This window comes from Oncorhynchus mykiss, chromosome 14 (assembly GCF_057628025.1).
Source record: "Oncorhynchus mykiss isolate SJ-2025 chromosome 14, ASM5762802v1, whole genome shotgun sequence".
NCBI classification, from domain to species: domain Eukaryota; kingdom Metazoa; phylum Chordata; class Actinopteri; order Salmoniformes; family Salmonidae; genus Oncorhynchus; species Oncorhynchus mykiss.
Window position 1 is genome coordinate 25,137,654 of NC_143035.1, and position 22,881 is coordinate 25,160,534.

Genomic DNA, 22,881 nt, shown 5'->3' on the forward strand with positions numbered 1-22,881 from the left:
ACAATTAAGCTCTCTTTCACAGCCTATATCCTCATCATTGTTTTTATATCATCATCATCAATTTAATCACCATCATTATTATCATCATCATCAGTATCATCATCATCATAATCATTATCGTCAGTATCATCAATATAGTCACAAAAGTTATCCTCATCATCATCAATATCATCATCATCATCATCATTTAAATTACCTCTGCTAACCTGTGCCCCTCATCATCATCAATGTCATCATCATCATCATCAACATCATCTAAATTACCTAAATTACCTCGACTAAACTCTGCCCCTGCACATTACCTCTTTACCGGTACCCCCTGTATATAGCCTCGTTACTGTTATTTTATTTTTGCTCTTCAATTATTTATATTTATTTGTTGTTTAGTTCAGTTTATTTAGTAAATACTTTCTTAACACATTTTTTCTTAACTGCATTGTTGGTTAAGGGCTTGTAAGTAAGCATTTCACTGTTGTATTCGGTGCATGTGACAAATAAAATTTGATTCAATTTGATTTTTGATTTAAAATGCCTCTGCTTTCTGTTCTTCAATCTTTTCAACATGAAGATTAACCATCATCCAGAAGTAATTTAAGATATCAACTATCAGATATACCATATCTGACCCGTTTCAAGAAGATAGGTTATATGTTGCACATCACTACTTCACAGGAGAGGCATTTTTAAGTTTTTTAGGTATTTTTTTTAGCAAAATGCTTTTTTGGGCAGAAATACTTTCAGGAACATGTGAACTTTCATGTGCCTTAACAAAACAATTGTATGCAATCTGTAAATTCGAAAAAAAATTGTTAAATTACGAGTCTAGTTGGTTTAACCATGAAAAAAGACAGGAACCTACCTGCTAGCAATAATTGGCTAAGATAATGGATGGGCTTGACATGCCGACTTGCTACCGCAGATTTTTTGAAAGATATAATGTTAGAAATGGAGACATGCAAAGGTTTCTTTCTGCCCATAATTTAGCAGGCGCTATCAACAAAGATCAGTGGGAAAAAGTTGTGATGGACTATTTTCTGCACACAGTCCGTGTGAACCGGAATGACTTGACAAAACAATGGGCCAAACAAGCTGTAGCAAGCTACAATCCTAACGGAAAAGACACTGTGTTGGAAAGCGCTCATCCATGTATACGGGTTAGAGTCTAGCCATATTTTCAGATATGATACATTTCTAATTTTGTCATTAAGTCGTTTTCATTGCAAGTTAAAACATACTGTTAGCTAGCTAACAAACATTAGCTTTCTGGTAGTAGTATTATTTGTATCTCAGAAACTAATTTTCATGGTTAGTTAGAGCCTAATATTAGCTTCTACCTAACATTGAACCTTATTGGTTAGCTTTAGCTACCTGCAGATTCCTACTCCAGCATTTCATGCATGGTGGATAGCTATGACAATCTGTTTGTACTGTAGCTATGGGTTAGGATTATGGTTCATTGTTTAGATAACTAGCTACATGTCGATATAAAAGACTCCATTTCGCCATAGAATGATTACATGACCCATCAAGTTAGACAGGTGTGTCTGGGGGTGATTAGGGCCATCTGTTGTATTTCATGAACATGTGAACTTGTCTAGACAACAGTGACCCATCCACTTAGCTAGGTGTGGCTGGGGGGTGGTTATAGCATTTCTTTCACATGACCTATCAATTTTGGTAAGCATCATCTAATAATTCTAAAATATTTATGCAATATTTTATCTGGACACTTTCAAAGTCAGATTAGGATATAGGCCAAGGACAAGATAAAGTGTATGTTTTCTTCCTTATTGTAGGCTGCTACTTAAAATAATTTAAGTCTTGAAATCTTTGGTTGTTTACTACACTACCTTACTCACTCAATGTTTAACACATGGACTCACATGTGAATCCTTAAAGAGATGGGTGGGGCTAAGGCGTAAGAGGGTCTGAAAGATGCTAAATAGGTGTAGACAAAGAAGAGCTCTCCAGTAGGTGTGACATAATATTCAAGGGCCAATTTCTCAAAAGTGGGGTTACAAGTTTAGCAACTTTCAATACAGAATGACTTTCCCATTGTTCCTCAACTGCAGTATATTATATACAATTTCGTAGCTCTGACTCTATACTTTTATCCAATGTAAAAAACAACATTTAAAATGTTGCTGCAAAATAGTGAATCGAGGTGGTCGGACACATATGTTACAAGACTACCCAATAATAATTAAAGAAAAGGTTTTAATAATGTAGCCTATGCTCAAGACACTCATTTTGTAAATAGACTATGGGGTAATTTGAATGTGTCTAACCAGTTTCTTCATCTGCCAGTGTGCTTTTAGCCCATTTAAAAACAGACATCTCAAATGGCACACTATTCCTTATATAGTGCTCTACTTTTGACCTGAGCCCTATGGCCCTTGTCAAAAGTAGTGCACCGCATACAGTAGGGAATAGGGAGCAATTTTGTACGCACAAAGGACTGCCACTTTGGAACAGAGTTTTGTTGTACAGGGAGCCTGTCTCTACTTCTGGTAAGTCATAGAAACAGCTCTTTCTGAAAATAAGTCACAATAAGGTGTTGAGTCTCAGAGTTACTGATTAACCCAATCACACTCCCTCAGCAGACATGTCATCCTGGCCAAGCAGCTGAAGCTGAGTGGGGCTTTTCAGTGTTCAGTGCTTCTGTAACAGCCTCCCTGTATAAATATGAGCATACTATTATCTTTGCCAAGAGATCTGAACCATAACTGCAGGGTTGCTGGTTGGAACCCTGCTCTGACAATTCCCTCTAAATCACTACATTGATGGCAGCTTTGGGATAATACTCAATGCTTCTCGGGAGAACAGGATGCTTGTTGCCTTAATTTAGGTAAATTAATTAACATGTTATGGCCTGTGCTCAGTAGATTGTAGTACAGAAAAATTGGATGGAAAAACAGACTTGCCAGTCCCACTTTAGTACTCTTGTTTGACCTGACGTAAAGTTACAGAGCTAGTAATCTGATCTCCAAGCCAGTCGGCTGGTGGTCGAAACTACGGTACAAGTGGATTAATGAAGAGACTGTTCCGTATCTGTATCATAGCACATTGTAGATCTCAGTTGAAAAGCACATCTTGAATGTAGGACATGTCATGACAATGTCATATGCAGTGGGGCAAAAAAGTATTGAGTCAGCCACCAATTGTGCAAGTTCTCCCACTTAAAAAGATGAGAGAGGCCTGTCATTTTCATCATAGGTACACTTCAACTATGACAGACAAAATTAGAAAAAAATCCAGAAAATCACATTGTAGGATTTTTAATGAATTTATTTGCAAATTGTGGTGGAAAATAAGTATGTGGTCAATAACAAAAGTTTATCTCAATACTTTGTTATATACACTGGCTAGGCCACTCCAGGACCTTGAAATGCTTCTTATGAAGGCACTCCTTCGTTTGGGATCATTGTCATGCTGAAAGACCCAGCCACGTTTCATCTTCAATGCCCTTGCTGATGGAAGGAGGTTTTCACTCAAAATCAGGTAACGAGTGGAGGACAGATGAGCCTCTTAAAGACAAAGTTACAGGTCTGTGAGAGCCAGAAATATTGCTTGTTTTTAGGTGACCAAATACTTATTTTCCACCATAATTTGCAAATAAATTCATAAAAAATCCTACAATGTGATTTTCTGGATTTTTTTTCTTATTATTTTGTCTGTCATAGTTGACGTGTACCTATGGTGAAAATTACAGGCCTCTCTCATCTTTTTAAGTGGGAGAACTTGCACAATTGGTGGCTGACTAAATACTTTTTTGCCCCACTGTACATCAACGAACAGGTATGTATAGGTACCTCATGACCAGTTTTTCATATGTTGCATTGAACACTGCATTGACAACATGTTTTAGATGTAATCCTAGAGGACTTTGTAGCTGGCCCTACAACTCTCAAGTTAACAGGTTTGCTAAAATTAGCTTGTTTGTCAAAGTCTCTCACAGTCATAACATAGCTGTTTATCTTGCGGCTACCCACACAGGCAGGGAAGGCAGGCATGTAGTGAGCAAACAGCTCAGAGGTCTGTCCAAAGTGCAGAGATGGCCCGCCACAGCCTACGCCTACGAGCTAAAGCACTGTGGACTGGCTAACCACTTGACAAGCGTTGGCGTGCAAAGAGTGCCTGCAACACTGCTGCAAAACAAAAGAGCAAAAGTAGGTTTTATTTAACAAGGCAAGTCAGTTAAGAACAAATTCTTATTTACAATGACAGCCTACCCCAGCCAAACGACACTGGGACAATTGTACACTACCCTACGGGAGTCCCAATCACATCCAGATGTGATACTGCCTGGAATTGAACCAGTGTCTGTAGTGACACCTCTAACACTGAGATGCAGTGCCTTAGACCGCTGCGCCATTCAGGAGCCTTACATTGTAATGGCCAGCAATGTTAAAAAATCAAAAAATCAAAAAAATCAAATGAGGTTTGACTCATATTGGCTCATATTGGCTGTTTCTTATGAATGTTGATGCACACACATGCATGCAGAGACATGCAAGTACCATACACACATGTACACAAATGCATACATTTGCATTTTATTTAGGTATTTAAAAAAGGGAATGTTGCAAACAGATGAGATCATTACAGATGCTTGGGCATACAAATGCTACCTGTTACAGCTGAGACCTTGGTTTCTCAAATGATTGCCTCGCCTGGTTCACCAACTACTTCTCTGATGGAGTTCAGTGTGTCAAATCGGAGGGTCTGCTGTCCGGACCTCTGGCTGTCTCTATGGGGGTGCCACAGGGTACAATTCTTGGACCGACTCTCTTCCCTGTATACATCAATGATGTCGCTCTTGCTGCTGGTGAGTCTCTGATCCACGTCTACGCAGACGACACCATTCTGTATACTTCTGGCCCTTCTTTGGACAGTGTGTTAACAACCCTCCAGGCAAGCTTCAATGCCGTACTACTCTCCTTCCGTGGCCTCCAATTGCTCTTAAATACAAGTAAAACTAAATGCATGCTCTTCAACCGATCGCTGCCTGCACCTGAACTACAAAAATCTCTGAAACTGGAAACACTTAACTCCCTCACTAGCTTTACGCACCAACTGTCAGAGCAGCTCACAGATTACTGCACCTGTACACAGCCCACCTATAATTTAGCCCAAACAACTACCTCTTTCCCTACTGTATTTATTTTATTTATTTTGCTCCTTTGCACCCCATTATTTGTATTTCTACTTTGCACATTCTTCCACTGCAAATCTACCATTCCAGTGTTTTACTTGCTATATTGTATTTATTTTGCCACCATGGCCTTTTTTTTGCCTTTACCTCCCTTATCTCACCTCATTTGCTCACATTGTATATAGACTTGTTTATACTGTATGTATACTGTATACTGACTTGTTTATACTGTATTTTGACTGTATGTTTCTTTTACTCCATGTGTAACTCTGTGTCGTTGTATGTGTCGAACTGCTTTGCTTTATCTTGGCCAGGTCGCAATTGTAAATGAGAACTTGTTCTCAACGCCTACCTGGTTAAATAAAGGTGAAATAAATAAATAAATAAAAAAGACAGCAGTAAACTCAGCTGACACAACCTGTTACAGCTGAGACAGCAGTAAACTCAGCTGACACAACCTGTTACAGCTGAGACAGCAGTAAACTCAGCTGACACAACCTGTTACAGCTGAGACAGCAGTAAACTCAGCTGACACAACCTGTTACAGCTGAGACAACTGTAAACTCAGCTGACACAACCTGTTACAGCTGAGACAGCAGTAAACTCAGCTGATACAACCTGTTACAGCTGAGACAGCAGTAAACTCAGCTGATACAACCTGTTACAGCTGAGACAGCAGTAAACTCAGCTGACACAACCTGTTACAGCTGAGACAGCAGTAAATTCAGACAGCTTATATGCCCCAAGAGCATGAACAACACAATCAAAACAACAGACAACCACATAATGTGGGCCTTGCCATTAAAGTGGCAATCTGTGACAGGTACATACATTTTTTACTTTTAAATTAATGATATACACCCATTGACTCTTGAAGAATATATTTATAAATGCCCCATGAGCTTAGTTCAACTGTCGTACCTCATCAGAACACAACATATACTGTATGCTTATTTTACTCAATTGTTTGTAAACATTGTAATTTTAAACAGACACTATCTAGCCTCAAAATATAGTTAAAACTATAATTTTGTTATCATGGATGGTCAGCCCTTGCATCCATATTTCTGTCTATGAATTTCTCCAGCTCAATTGCTCAGCGGTTTACCCAAACAGTGGTGGGGTGCCCACTTATTTTTTGTTAAGCAAACAGCTGGAGGCAGGGCTTTCTCCTATAGAGCTCCATTTTTATGGAATGGTCTGCCTACCCATGTGAGAGACGCAGACTCGGTCTCAACCTTTAAGTCTTTATTGAAGACTCATCTCTTCAGTAGATCCTATGATTGAGTGTAGTCTGGCCCAGGAGTGTGAAGGTGAACGGAAAGGCACTGGAGCCACCCTTGCTGTCTCTGCCTGGCCGGTTCCCCCTTCTCCACTGGGATTCTCTGCCTCTATCCCTATTACAGGGGCTGAGTCATTGGCTTACTGGTGCTCTTCCATGCCGTCCCTCGGAGGGGTGCGTCACTTGAGTTGGTTGAGTCGCTGACGTGACCTTCCTGTCCGGGTTGGCGCCCCCCCTTGGGTTGTGCCGTGGCGGAGATCTTTGTGGGATATACTCGGCCTTGTCTCAGGATGGTAAGTTGGTGGTTGAAGATATCCTTCTAGTGGTGTGGGGGCTGTGCTTTGGCAAAGTGGGTGGGGTTATATCCTTCCTGTTTGGCCCTGTCCGGGGGTATCATCGGATGGGGCCACAGTATATCCTGACCCCTCCTGTCTCCTGACCTGTTCACTGGACGTGCTACCTGTTCCAGACCTGCTGTTTTCAACTCTCTATAGACAGCAGGACCGGTAGAGATACTCTGAACGGCTATGAAGAGCCAACTGACATTTACTCCTGAGGTGCTGACCTGCTTCACCCTCGACAACCACTGTGATTATTGTTATTTGACCGTGCTGGTCATCTATAAACATTTGAACATCTTGGCCATGTTCTGTTATAATCTCCACCCGGCACAGCCAGAAGAGGACTGGCCTCCCTTCATAGCCTGGTTCCTCTCTAGGTTTCTTCCTAGGTTCTGGCCTTTCTAGGGAGTTATTCTACACCTGCATTGCTTGCTGTTTGGAGTTTTAGGCTGGGTTTCTGTACAGCACTTTGTGACATCAGCTGAGGTAAGAAGGGCTATAAATACATTTGATTGATTGATTGTTTGAACTGCAGATTTCCAAAAAAGATACAACCTTGGAACATGCTTGACACAAACACAGGCCTGCACACAGACACAAAGGCCTACACACCACCACACAGGCCTACACACCAACACACAGGCTTACACACCAACACACAGGCCTACACACCAACACACAGGCCTACACACCAATACACAGGCCTACACAACAATACACAGGCCTACACACCAACACACAGGCCTTACAAACCAACAGCAAACATAGACAAACACATACATGCATGATCATTCTCACTCACATCAATGTGTACCTCCTTACACAAATATACCAGGATATGGTTACACACACAGAGAGACACTTATTTCCATCCTGCACACTCCATCACTTACACCCACACACAGACTCACAAACACCATGACACACGATAGTGACATGATTGTGAAGTGGAGAGGTCAAACAGGCCTGGGTAATAGATCTACTGCTCTCTAGAGGGAGGTCAAACAGCCCTTGGTAATAGATCTGCTGGTCTCTAGAGGGAGATCAAACAGCCCTGGGTAATAGATCTACTGCTCTCTACTGGGGAGGTCAAACAGCCCTTGGTAATAGATCTGCTGGTCTCTAGTGAGGAGGTCAAACAGGCCTGGGTAATAGATCTGCTGGTCTCTAGTGAGGAGGTCAAACAGGCCTGGGTAATAGATTTGCTGGTCTCTAGTGAGGAGGTTAAACAGCCCTGGGTAATAGATCTACTGCTCTCTAGCGAGGAGGTCAAACAGCCCTGAGTAATAGATATGATGGTCTCTAGTGGGCAGGTCAAACAGGCCTGGGTAGTAGATCTACTGCTCTCTAGAGGGAGGTTAAACAGGCCTGGGTAATAGATCTGCTGCTCTCTAGTGAGGAGGTCAAACAGGCCTGGGTAATATATCTGCTTCTCTCTAGTGAGGAGGTCAAACAGGCCAGGTTAATAGATCTGCTGCTTTATATCAAATACCAGTGTTTTTTATGCAAAGTTGACTTATTTATATCAGGGTTATGGTGGCACATTACCTAAAGAGTTTAAAGAAATTTAAGCAATGAGTGCTGTAAATATTTGAATGACTAGCCACACTTTTTCATATTTCTGATGTCATCAGGTGACCAAGGATTACAAAACAATATTACTAATTACAATAATTAATAACTTCCATTAATCAAGCTTTTGGTTAAACTAAGTTTAAGTTAGTTAAGGCTATGTTAATTAAGGATAATTTAATTACTAAGTGGAGTGGGTTAATGTAGAACCATTTATGAGAACAACTTGCAGCAGAACACGTTACATTTTCACACTTTGACAGGCTTTGTCTAGGAGTTCACACCTTTGCTTTGAAGTGGTGAGTCCCTCTGCTGGTTCAGAGTGGAGGGTTTGTCTTGTCAATGCACGTGTTTGCCAATTCATCTATGTGTGAGACCTCAACTGAAGGTTAGTCATCCTGTGTGGGTCTTGCTCTCTTGCTCGGTCGAAACCGGGTGGAAAATTACAGAGTGATTATCGTCACACACCAAACTGTTGCCAGGAAAAAAGTCACAAACAAACAACAGCCCCTTAGCTCTACAAATGAACGTTGTCCTTATATGGTAAACTGAAGCTGGTGGTGCTGTAGTTGTGTCATTGAAGGTACTGACATCACATGCTATTAAGGATAATCAGTTTGACATACTAGACACTATTTACTAGTTCAAGGGTGACACATACAGTATCAACATCAAGTCGAACCTTGCATTTGTGGTAGTGTAGTGGTGATCCTGCCATCATCCTCCTAGAAACTGTGAGCAGTCAGCATGTATTGAAGCACCTAGCTATATACAGGGGATACGGTACCACATGAGGTTGGAGGCTACTTAATTGGGAAGGAAAGGCTCGTAATGGCTGGAGCAGAATGACTGGAATTGTATCAAATACATCAAACACATGGATCCAGGTTTCCATGTGTTTCATGCCATTCCATTCCCTCCGTTCAAGCAATTATTATTAGCCGTCCTCTCCTATAGTACCATATGGAACCACCTAGTTATATACAGGGCATACAGACCAACTAGTTAAATACATGGCAAATGGTACCACCAAGTTACTGTATATACAGGGCTTACGGTGCCACCTAGTTATATACAAGATATACGGTACCACCTAGTTAATGTATGTAAATGGGATACGGTACCACATAGTTAATGTACAGTTGAAGTTGGAAGTTTACACACACCTTAGCCAAATACATTTAAACTGACATTTAATCCTTGTAAAAATTCCCTGTCTTAGATCAGTTAGGATCACCACTTCATGTTAAGAATTTGAAATGTCAGAAAAATAGTACAGAGAATGATTTATTTCAGTATGTATTTCTTTCATCACATTCCCAGTGGGTCAGACGTTTACATACAGTCAATTAGTATTTGGTAGCATTTCCTTTAAATTGTTTAACTTGGGTCAAACGTTTTGGGTAGCCTTCAACAAGCTTCCCACAATATGTTGGGTGAATTTTGGCCCATTCCTCCTAACAGAGCTGGTGTAACTGAGTCAGGTTTCTAGGCCTCCTTGCTCCTGCACACTTTTTCAGTTCTGCCCACAGATTTTCTATAGGATTGAGGTCAGGGCTTTGTGATGGCCACTCCAATACCTTGACTTTGTTGTCCTAAGCCATTTTGCCAAATCTTTGGAAGTATGCTTGGGTCATTGTCCATTTGGAAGACCCATTTGCGAACAAGCAAATACTATAATTTGTTAACAATACATTTGTGGAGTGGTTGAAAAACAAGTTTTAATGACTCCAACCTAAGTGTATGTAAACTTCCGACTTCAACTGTATATGTAGGGCATATGCTACCACGTACTTATATACAGGACATACGGTACCACCTAGGGAAATACAGGGCATATGGTACCAACTAATTACATACATGGCATATGGAACCATCTAGTTGATGTACATACAGGGCATAAGGTACCTCATAGTTACAGTGGGGCAAAAAGTATTTAGTCAGCCACCAATTGTGCAAGTTCTCCCACTTAAAAAGATGAGAGAGGCCTGTAATTTTCATCATAGGTACACTTCAACTATGACAGACAAAATGAGAAAAAGAATCCAGAAAATCACATTGTAGGATTTTTAATGAATTTATTTGCAAATTATGGTGGAAAATAAGTATTTGGTCACCTACAAACAAGCAAGATTTCTGGCTCTCACAGACCTGTAACTTCTTCTTTAAGAGGCTCCTCTGTCCTCTGCTCGTTACCTGTATTAATGGCACCTGTTTGAACTTGTTATCAGTATAAAAGACACCTGTCCACAACCTCAAACAGTCACACTCGAAACTCCACTATGGCCAAGACCAAAGAGCTGTCAAAGGACACCAGAAACAAAATTGTAGACCTGCACCAGGCTGGGAAGACTGAATCTGCAATAGGTAAGCAGCTTGGTTTGAAGAAATCAACTGTGGGAGCAATTATTAGGAAATGGAAGACATACAAGACCACTGATAATCTCCCTCGATCTGGGGCTCCACGCAAGATCTCACCCCGTGGGGTCAAAATGATCACAAGAACGGTGAGCAAAAATCCCAGAACCACACGGGGGGACCTAGTGAATGACCTGCAGAGAGCTGGGACCAAATTAACAAAGCCTACCATCAGTAACACACTACGCCGCCAGGGACTCAAATCCTGCAGTGCCAGACGTGTCCCCCTGCTTAAGCCAGTACATGTCCAGGCCCGTCTGAAGAATGTCATATGGTCAGATGAAACCAAAATATAACTTTTTGGTAAAAACTAAACTCGTCGTGTTTGGAGGAAAAAGAATGCTGAGTTGCATCCAAAGAACACCATACCTACTGTGAAGCATGGGGGTGGAAACATCATGCTTTGGGGCTGTTTTTCTGCAAAGGGACCAGGACGACTGATCCGTGTATAGGAAAGAATGAATGGGGCCATGTATCGTGAGATTTTGAATGAAACCTCCTTCCATCAGCAAGGGGAATGAAGATGAATCGTGGCTGCGTCTTTCAGCATGACAATGATCCCAAACACACCGCCCGGGCAACGAAGGAGTGGCTTCCTAAGTAGCATTTCAAGGTCCTGGAGTGGCCTAGCCAGTCTCCAGACTCAACACCATAGAAAATCTTTGGAGGGAGTTGAAAGTCCGTGTTGCCCAGCAACAGTCCCAAAACATCACTGCTCTAGAGGAGATCTCTATGGAGGAATGGGCCAAAATACCGGCAACAGTGTGTGAAAACCTTGTGAAGACTTGCAGAAAACGTTTGACCTCTGTCATTCCCAACAAAGGGTATATAACAAAGTATTGAGATAAACTTTTGTTATTGACCAAATACTTATTTTCCACCATAATTTGCAAATAAATTCATTAAAAATCCTACAATGTGATTTTCTTGATTTTTTTTTCTCATTTTGCCTGTCACAGTTGAAGTGTACCTATGATGAAATTACAGGCCTCTCTCATCTTTTTAAGTTGGAGAACTTGCATAATTGGTGGCTGACTAAATACTTTTTTGCCCACTGTATATACAAGGCATATGGAACCACCTAGTTCATGTATATACAGGGCACACGATACCTCCTAGTTATATACATGGCATATGGTAACACCTAGTTATACAGAGGACATACGGTACCAAAGACTTAAATACAGGACATATGGTACCACGTAGTTATATACAGGGCATAGACCGATTTTCATAATGCTTCCTGGTCTGACAAACAGCAGTGTAGCTCTGGCACTTTCCCCCGCAGAGGTGGAAGGGGGACATAGGCCGATGCGAGGGATTGAGACGCAGCCATTGCAAAAAACAGATATCTCTAGCTTAAACTGACAGATTTGAATCGGGATTTCAAAAAAATGTTTCTTAGATTGACTCACCGGTGCATCAATTTAAACAAGTTATTCACACTTGAATTGTATTTTACACAAAATTGTAGGCTAGCTGTATGCATTACCAGGTAAGTACTAAGCATATTTTATGTCTTTGGGGCAAATACTACATTTCAAAAAGGACTCTGAAGTATAGCTAGCAACAAACACCCACTCCAGTTAGGACTTCTACTACTTATTCTATTGAGTAAAATAAACCATTGTATGTTATAGCTATTCGCAATTTTATGCCTATGCCTTTGCATATTAAGAAATTATGTTCAGATTAAACCAAATAATTATCTCTCTGAACTGCAGACTGACAAGTCCATGTTTTACTAAACTAGTTTGGAGCATAAGTGGAACCTCCCCCTGATGCGTGGAGCTAAATGCTATAACACTTTGCTACACCTCATTTAGGTGTTGGTCAGGACTCTCTCACTCGGTTTGTGACTGCTTGCAATATTGTATGTTTTGTTATATTGTCATATTATCCTCTTTGGGCCTCCTCTTTCATAAATGTTGGGTTTATTTTGTTTCATTTTGGGTGTTCAGAATCATTTAGTTAGCCAACACTCTAACCATATCCATTCATGTGGAACCATCATGGGCTGGCTCAGATCAATTCTTTTCACATTGTCCTTTCCAGCACAGTTCTAGAAACAATGGTGGATGTGTACGCAGGCCAGCCCAGTACAGCTTGGCTCATAGTGCGAAAAGGGAATCGGTTTGATACCATCATCAGTCCAATCTATCAACATGGTTTCAGAGCATTTTGTCTAATTCTGTTAGTAAATCAATTTTGTATGAATTACTTTGTCGATGTCCATCATCTAATTTTATTGACATGTTACGAGTTACAATTTGTATGATATGTTATGAATTTGCAAACGTACAATAATTTACAAAATTCAAATTTGTTGAGGCTAACATTAGTTAGGTGGCTAGTTGGCTAACGCTAATGTTAGCTAGCTGGCTAACTTTTATGTTCTTAACGTTAGGCGTCAATAAATGAGATGGCTGTGTTATTACACTGGTTCCTTCTCCTCCACATCTGTTTCACTCAAACAGCCACCCACACAGCCCTAGAGCACCGGCCCTTAGCTTTACAACCATTTATTTTCTCATCCAAACAGCAAGAATGAAAAGAGAGCTTCAGCAGAACACAATATGTTTGTCTTGTACCACCAGAGCACTTTCAGTACAAAGCTAAAAGTGTGATGATGATGACGATGATTTAAAGTGCGTATGATTCAAAACACAAGATCATCACACAATATTAGATGTTTACAGAAAGTGCTCTATTTTGTTAACCGCTGACATGCACAATTGTTTGGGACTGTATCAACACTGGGCTAAAAAACAAAATACTAAAATATGTTTTTTATAGAAACATGTCCCTTTTTAGAAAATATATTGCTCTTCTTTCAATTTGTTAATTTGTGTTCTGATTGATCATGATTTTTATCAAACATTTATTACATTATTACATTCTCATATTTTCTAATTATCTTTGTACAAGGGGCACTGACTAATACATTTAAAAGACAAATGTATTATTAACACTACATTTTAGAATGATTAAGCTAAGTTCGTCCTAGCCTTAACACCTGACATCAGAGTACACACTCTCCTGTGGTGTCTCTCTCTTCTTTCTTCCTCTTTTAGTTTTCTTCTCAGAGAAATTCAATGCAGCATAATTCAACGTATCTCCATCTTGATCCTAAGACGAACACATTTTAGAAACATAGAAAAACCATGTTTCTTACATAAATACTTGTCAAATACATGTTGCTCATATCACATATTCATAGCAATAGAAAAAGTATCAATGAGTCAGTAGGCCACATATTGGTTAGAAAATAGATAATTACTGGCTCAATATTCATCACATAGAGTAGTTTTCAAGGGTTATCAAGAGCTATTGAGGGATTTCAACCTAAAATTGGAATCGAACCATTTCACAATATAAATATACCTCTTCTCCACGTAATCTGTCTTGTCTGCCAACCTGAGAGGCACCCACTGCTTCAACAGAAGAAGAACACATCTAATAAAGCATTGCTGTCTGTTGAAAACATCTTATCACCAAAGCAGAAACTTTCCAGGATTTTTTAAAATAGATTTTCCCATTAAAGAACATACCATTTTGAAATTTCAGAAGCTTTTTTAAATACATTGTCATGGTCCTAGAGTCATGAAATGTTCAGCGTACATTGAGGGGCATTACAGCTTTCAATAAATGAAAAGAAAACATTTAATTGCAAGGTTTTCATCAGACAGTGACTAAAAGGCAAGACTATTTTCAATATCAATTCAAAACGATTGTTACTTCAGCACAGCAAAAGATATCTAGCATATTTTCATAATCATATTGCTTACCTTTGCAATTTTCACAGATTTGCTCTTTTGGTCTGGTGCAGACAAGGAACATGATCCCAATCCCACACAACACCAACGCCACTGTCAAACCTACAACAACCACTACCAGAGCCATTTCTGAAAGAAACATAAAAAGGAATGTCATGAAGTACATATTTACATTTTTACTCAAGAAATATAACAGAATGATGCACTATAAAACATTAGGCTTACAGATGTAGGATCTTAATTTGATCAGTATTTTGTTCCTGAAAACTTCCTGCACAACTTGTGGTATATTGGAGTTATAAAAAAGCTTGTAAAGTTTGTAATTTCCACTTTTAAATCTCGGACTTGGTTTGCCCTAACACATTTTTTTATTAACCCTTACTAAAATCTCCATTAATTTCAATCCACATAGTAATCCACATTTCCTGTTAGTGCAGGATTATTTTCCTGACTGAAGCGACCTGGCTCAAATTAAGATCCTATATCTGTACACTTCAATTAACCTGATTCTACCTGACACATTCACCTCCGTGTTACTGGCCAGGTCCAATTCTGTTCCTTTGCCAAAAAGGATCTCCCCACATATGGCCACAGCACAGTAGTAAGTCCCAGCATCAGGGGGGCTGAGGTTGTTCTTGGAGAGGCTGTAGACACAGCTCTGTGTAGGAGAAGGAGTCTCAGGGCTCTTCTCACACTCATCTCTCCTGTTTCCAGGGGTGTAAATGACTCCTGGATGGGATTCTCCTGATCCAATTCTGAACCAGTACACACTGTGTTCTCCTGTACAGGCCTCAGAGAGCACTGTACACTGCAGAGTCACATTTTCTCCTGGGTGGAATGGGTCAGACACTGACCTCTGTACCACGGTCTTGTAATCAGACCTCTGGGGATTCTTGCCTAAATGGTACATTTAAGGTTTCATATAAATCAATCTGAAACAACACTTTCTAAAATGCAATGAAATAAAATAATACCATACAGACGCATAGAAAACATATGACGATGTAAGAACCCTGAACAAAAAATGAAGGGCATTAATATCTTCACATTACCTTTTAATACTAAAAAAGTTCCATTGATAAAGTTGACTTCACAGTCTGTGATATAGACACAATAGTAAACAGCTTCATCCGTTGGTTCCATCTTTTGGATTGTAAGACGATATATCCCGTCAGCTTGAGCCTTCTCCATACTAAGATGTGAATTTCTAAATTCCTTGTGCAGTTCAGGCCTTGACTGATTTTTCTGCATCTTTGCAACAACCTGAGGAATTTGCCCTGTTACTTGCTTGAACCAGAACATGTTTCCCTCATTGTATACTTGCTTTGAGAAAACACAGTTGAGAATCACTTGGTCACCAATTTGAACCCGCTGAACTTGAAAATGCCGTGGAACATTGTTGCATTGTGTCACATCTAAAAATGCAAAAACAATATAAAAGTTTAGGTTAATAAGAAGAGCGAGGACTGTAGGACTGAAGAAAACTGAACAGTATCAGAAACCCTATAAAGACTAATTCCCCCTCAAATGCTTATATTGTGAACTGAACTGAATCACATTATGGTTAGACAAGTCAAGGTATTAATTGCAAAACTTACATATTATACTGAATAATACCACAACAACCCCGATTCTGATCATCTTGGTGTGTAGCTCCAACTTCAGGTTAGTCCTCTGACCGGTGGATAAAGGCTTAAAAAAAGATGTACCAATATGCAGGTTTGAAGACCTACCTGATAGGCTGTTGCAAAAAATAAAACACAGTACTTCCTGTAAAATTTTCTAGCAACAAAGTTTTTGGTTACCCAAACACCTACAGTGTTTCATTTAGCCACTATTCTGTGATTTGCTGAAGCTGTTGCACTTCTCAAACAAAAGTTACCAAAGTTGTGAGCTCATTGTAACTTTATTGTACAGGTAATATACTGTAATAACCATGACCAACTCTGTTATCTTTTTTTCAGAAATTACACATAGTTAAAGATAATTGTCTAGCAAAAAAATCCTGTAGCAACAGGACATTTTAATTAGAATGTGGATTTTTTTTGGGATTGATAATTATTTTCTAAGGAAAAATTAAATATGAAACGTTTAAATAGAAATTATAAACTTCTGAAATCTTTTTAAATCTCAAATACACCTCAAGTAAAAAAATGTCAGGGTGATCAAATTAAGATCCTACATCTGTATGCTTGCCAGGCAACCAGGGTGGTGCAGTAAAGCTCAGTTTAGCAGTCTGAAAAGGGTATAAGTGAAACTGCAGTGTGGTTATCTTGCATGAATTGTAAGAGGGGGTGTTGTCAAGTCCTTGAATGGAGATGGTACCATGTGGATATACAGAATGTACATGGGTGGAAAGGGTGCCCAGATGACCTCCAGGAAGCGATATGGGCTATGGTGGTTTTACATGATTTCATTATGACATTATTGATGCAACTTTGTGAGACTGCACTAGGTTCACATGGAAACAATCATTTATTGGTGAAATGTGTTTTAATAGGAAATGATACATATTGTCACGTAATAAAAAAAAATCTGCTGTATATCAACCGATTAATAAATTCAAATTTGGACTGGGGGTGTAACGCAGAGGACAGGCTAGCCGACGACCCAATGAGGGTGCAGAACGCCTTCAAGAACCGAGACGAGAACTGAGGGCCCCGGTCGGAGACCATGTCCACGGGCGTTCCATGGATGCGGAAAAATGAAGTGGGCGACCTTGGAAAATCGGTCGACCACCGTCAGGATGGCAGTATTGCCCTCAGACGGGGGGAGACCGGTGACGAATTCCAGGGATATGTGGGACCAAGGACTGTGAGGGACAGGCAGAGGTTACAGAAGGCCAGCCGGAGCTTGCAGAATAGTCTTATTCTGAGCACACACGGTGCAAGTGGCGACGAATGCGGAGATGTCTGGAACCATGGTGGGCCACCAAAAGCGTAGTTGCAGAAACGCCAGGGTCCGCCGGGAGCCCGGGTGGCAGGTAGCCCTGGAGGAATGGGCCCACTCCAGGTAGTTTCGGGGGAGGGGTGGTGCAGAAAAAAGAAATTGCCCCTGCTGAAGACGTCTATATCAGTCTGCTAATACAGGACTAGAAAAAGCCCAGTCCACTGCTTTGTGAAAAGACTAAATGTGACTAAATGAAGACTAAGTGTTCACCAGCAGTTTTTTTTATCTGATAAATCTGGTGTAATATAAAAATATCTGCTGGATATGTTTCCTATGTTTTCCAGCAAATGAAAATTATTTCTATGTGATAACATTCCCTTTCCTAGATGCTTATCCAGAACAATTTATGGTACTGAATGCATATATTTTCATACTTTTTCTTACTGGTCGCCATTTGGAATCAAACCCACAACCCTTGCATTCCAACAACATTATCAAATCACATCATCACAAACTACTTGATGTCTCAATGTACACAATTACTGTTTTGTGCATAATTTTCTTCATGGTGTTGGAAAGTCTACAGAGACAATGCAGTAATGTACATTTACATTAAGTGGTTTGTAAGGATGGTAAATTAATACTGCACAAACAGTGATTGTTTTCCATGTTATTTGATATAGAAAAATCTTGAATTTGATGCTGTCACGCCTCTTCCCCCCTGGCACTCGAGGGCGCTAGGCTCCCCAGCATTGCACACTCCTGCCACCATCATTATGCACACCTGACCCCCCCCCCCCCCCCCCCCGTGACGCGCATCAGTGATTACTGGATTCACCTGGACTCTATCACCTCTGTCATTACCTTCCCTATATATGTCTGGTTTCCCACTCTGTTCCCTGCTTCAGCATAGATTGTTGTATGTCCTTGTTTACTGACGCTGTGCCCGTCTTGTTACTTGTTTGTTTCTGATTAAATGTTGACTCCCCCTACCTGTTTCTCACCTTCGGCGTTGGTCCTTACAGATGGGGCTTTATCGAATGATGGGGCTTTATCGAATAAAACAAACATTTATTGAGTAAATGGGAGTCTTGTGAGTGCAACTGTGTTCCTCGGCGTACACATCACGGATAAACTGAATTGTTCCACCCACACAGACAGCGTGGTGAAGAAGGTGCAGCAGCGCCTCTTCAACCTCAGGAGGCTGAAGAAATGTGGCTTGTCATCAAAAGCACTCACAAACTTTTACAGATGCACAATCAAGAGCATCCTGCTGTGTCACCGCCTAGTACGGCAACTGCTCCGCCCACAACCGTAAGGCTCTCCAGAGGGTAGTGAGGTCTGCACAACGCATCACCGGGGGCAAACTACCTGCCTTTCAGGACACCTACACCACTCGATGTCACAGGAAGGCCATAAAGATCATCAAGGACAACAACCACCCGAGACACTGCCTGTTCACCCCGCTATCCTCCAGAAGGCGAGGTCAGTACAGATGCATCAAAGCAGGGACCGAGAGACTGAAAAATAGCTTCTATCTCAAGGCCATCAGGCTGTTAAGCAGCCACCACTAAGATTGAGTGGCTGCTGCCACACATGTAAAAAATGTTTGGATGGGTGGTTCAGAGAGGTTACTGACTCCCCATCCCGCATGCGGGAGCGTAATCATCGCCTGAAACTAATTAGCATAACGCAATGGACATAAATATTCCTAGAAAATATTCCTATTCATGAAAATCACAAGTGAAACATATTGAGACACAGCTTAGCCTTTTGTTAATCACCCTGTCATCGCCGATTTTCAAAATATGCTTTACAGCCAAAGCTAGACAAGCATTTGTGTAAGTTTATCGATAGCCTAGCATAGCATTTTGTCCAGCTAGCAGCAGGTAACTTGGTCACGGTCACGGTCAGAAAAGCAATCAAATGAAATCGTTTACCTTTGATGAGCTTCGGATGTTTTCACTCACGAGACTCCCAGTTAGATAGCAAATGTTCCTTTTTTCCCAAAATATTATTTTTGTAGGTGAAATAGCTCCGTTTGTTCTTTACGTTTGGCTGAGAAATCGTCCAGAAACTACAGTCACGAAAACCGCAAAAAATATTCAAAATTAGCTCCATAATATCGACAGAAACATGACAAACGTTGTTTATAATCAATCCTCATCGGGACAATTCGGTTTTTCAGTAGGACCGATTGGAGTAATGACTACCTCTGTATTTTAGGCGAGAGTCTCTCTGGGGGCATCAGGTGACCACTTGCGCAATGTAGCCGCCTACGGCTATTCTTCAACATAAATGCGTAAAACTACGTCACAAGGCTGTAGACACCTTGGGGAATACGTAGAAAGCGTAATCTGGTTGATAGCCCATTCACAGCTCAATAGGGACTCATTGGAACGCAGCGCTTTCAACACATGGGGCACTTCCGGATTGGATTTTTCTCAGGCTTTCGCCTGCAACATCAGTTCTGTTATACTCACAGACAATATCTTTACAGTTTTGGAAACGTTAGAGTGTTTTCTATCCTAAGCTGTCAATTATATGCATATTCTAGCATCTTGTCCTGACAAAATATCCCGTTTACTATGGGAACGTTTTTTTTCTCCAAAAATGAAAATACTGCCCCCGAGTCACAACAGGTTTTAAGCAGCCACCACTAAGATTGAGTGGCTGCTGCCATACATGTAAACAATGTTTCACTAGCCACTTAGAACTCCCCCCCTACATTGTGCAATTTCCGCCTGAAGACATACCCAAATCCAACAGCCTGTAGCTCAGGCACAGAACCAATTATATGCATTTTCTTGGTACCATTTGAAAGAAAACACTCAGTGTGTTTGTGTAAATGTGAATTGAATGTAGGAGAATATAACACAATATATCTAGTTTAGATAAAACAATGAAAAAAAAAACATGTGTTTTTATTTTTGTATCATCATCTTTAAAATGAATAAGATAAAACAAACATTCAGATAGGATGATGGGGACAATTTCAAAAAAATATTTGAGAGGGCAACAGTACTTGTGCAAAGTTTCAGAATGATAACTTCCAAAATGATTGTGCTACATGACATTTATCCTGAAGTCACCCAGGTGTCCCACACAAGTAGCCCAAATGTACCCAAGTGGCCAAATTGGTGAAGGTATACATTTTGAAACAAATAACTATATACAAAATACCAAAATGGTATTCTAACACACACCCCCCCCAAAAAAGAGAAAAAAAAATGAAAAAAAAATGAAAAAAACAATAATTATTGTTTAAAAATATGTGAAAAATATATATATGTATATACATTTACAAAATAACATGGGTAACTATTTTCACACTTTCAATGATTGGAAAGACCCTCAATCCTCTATCAAATCAAATCAATTTATATAGCCCCAGCCTAAAACCCCAAACAGCAAGCAATGCAGGTGTTTAAGCACGGTGGCTAGGAAAAACTCCCTAGAAAGGAAAAAACCTAGGAAGAAACCTAGAGAGGAACCAGGCTATGAGGGGTGGCCAGTCCTCTTCTGGCTGTGCCGGGTGGAGATCACAGTGGTTGTAGAGGGTGCAACAGGACAGCACCTCAAGAGTAAAAATGAACATTTTAGGGTTCCATAGCCGCAGGCAGAACAGTTGAAACTGGAACAGCGGCAAGGCCAGGTGGACTGGGGACATCAAGGAGTCATCATGCCAGGTAGTTCTGACGCATGGCCCTAGGGCTCAGGTCCTCCGAGAGAGAGAAAGAGAGAATTAGAGAGAGCATACTTAAATTCACACAGGACACCGGATAAGACTCCCATTCGGAGTCAGTGTCACTGTGAAAGAAAATGTTCAGTTAGAATAGTTTCACATATGAGCCCTGTATCAACAGGTATAATAAACAGATAAATATATATAGAGAGTACAGGGAACATAAGGTTGAATATATTATTATGACCTGCTAGATCTACAGTCTCTTTTATATTATGACAGACCAGCTATATCTACTGTCTTTATTATATTACAACAGACCAGCTGTATCTACTGTCTCCATTTCACTTTGGCCATTGTTGTGGGCCTGCCCTTCCCTCAACAGCCTCAAATATGTTATTTCATGTGGGTTGGGGTGGGGCGGCAGACACACGCATCTCACATTTCATGACATTACATGTTTATATATTGCTTCTAAAATAAAATAAAAATCACAAATAATATTTTATATTATTAATTTCAAACAAGGGCATTAGCATGATAAGAACTTACCAGTCCAAAACGATGCCCTCTCCCGTTCCAAAAATATTCCTCCACAATTGCTAAATGAATCGTCCTACAACAATCTCTGTCTCACTTTCCCAATCAATTCATTCAAAAATTGTGTGTACATCGGTATATCTAGACTTAGATTTAGCTTTCCTTGACTTGGTCGCCATAATGATTGATATACTGTATAAACTGCTGAATCTGCACTTTCACCAAACAATGCAGTGCGTAATATGGGTTTCTCCTTCCGGTATGAAACTTCAATAGCAAATGACTCACTTTACGCTGTAGCTTACTATATCGGTTGGTCTTGCAACACATAAACATGGCGTATTTCCGTTTAGCTCAGCTCATTGGCTATCTACCCAGCTAGATTTCAAGACGATCAGTGGTCATTGGGTTAAAAGACAGTCACTCAACGAAACAGCGGGCAAATCATTGGTGCACAATGATGTCATGACTTGTTGTCTTCAAATCGGTTTCTTTCAGTCAATACATCCCGCGAGATGGCCCATCAGGTTTGATTGTGTTACAAACAAACCAGTTGATTGCAGTGAAACCAAACATGACTGGAAAAGTCACGTTCTGTGTGGGTTATTTACCTGGAATGTGTCATCGAAAATGGAATGAGACGGAATTCACTACACAAGCGGTTCACTTTTCGTGTCAGGCTATAAAAACAGATTTTATCAAACAAAAGATCATTCATTGTGTAACAATGAGCATTGGAATTGCAAACAGACGAAGATGGTCAAAGGTACACAATTTATTTTAATGCAGTTTGTGATTATGTTACGCCTGTGCTGGTTAATATATATATATATATTTTTTATGGGGCTCTATGCTCAGATAATCGCATCGTATTCTTTCGCAAGAAATCCTTTTTTAAATCTGACAACGCAGTCGGATTAGCAAGATTCTAGGCTTCCAATACATGTGAGACACTTGTCTTTTCATGAATGTTTAATATGACTATTTATGTAGCGATCACTGTATGTTGTGGAATTTCAGCCCGCTAGCGGGTTCCGTGTGCAGAGGGGTTAAGAACAAACTCTTATTTACAATGATGGCCTAGGAACAGTGGGTTAACTGCCTTTTTCAGGTGCAGAACAACAGATGTTTACCTTGTCAGCTCAGGGATTTGATCTAGCAACCACTTGGCTACCTGCCTTAATTACTGTCAATTACAATCCATCTTAAAGTAAAGGTAAGAT

General features: G+C 40.3%; 1 long non-coding RNA gene and 1 pseudogene across 2 annotated transcripts in view; one reads left to right on the forward strand and one right to left on the reverse strand.

Annotated features, from left to right (window-relative positions):
• Window positions 1-22,881, forward strand: part of LOC118938752 (uncharacterized) — a 64,064-nt pseudogene that overhangs the window by 38,411 nt on the left and 2,772 nt on the right. The gene's annotated exons all lie outside the window — the stretch shown is intronic.
• Window positions 13,275-14,673, reverse strand: LOC110487758 (uncharacterized). Its single transcript, XR_016486165.1, has 3 exons — window positions 14,557-14,673; window positions 14,153-14,202; window positions 13,275-13,897 (listed from the first exon to the last, which is right to left on the reverse strand). It is a non-coding gene; the product is annotated as an uncharacterized LOC110487758 (long non-coding RNA).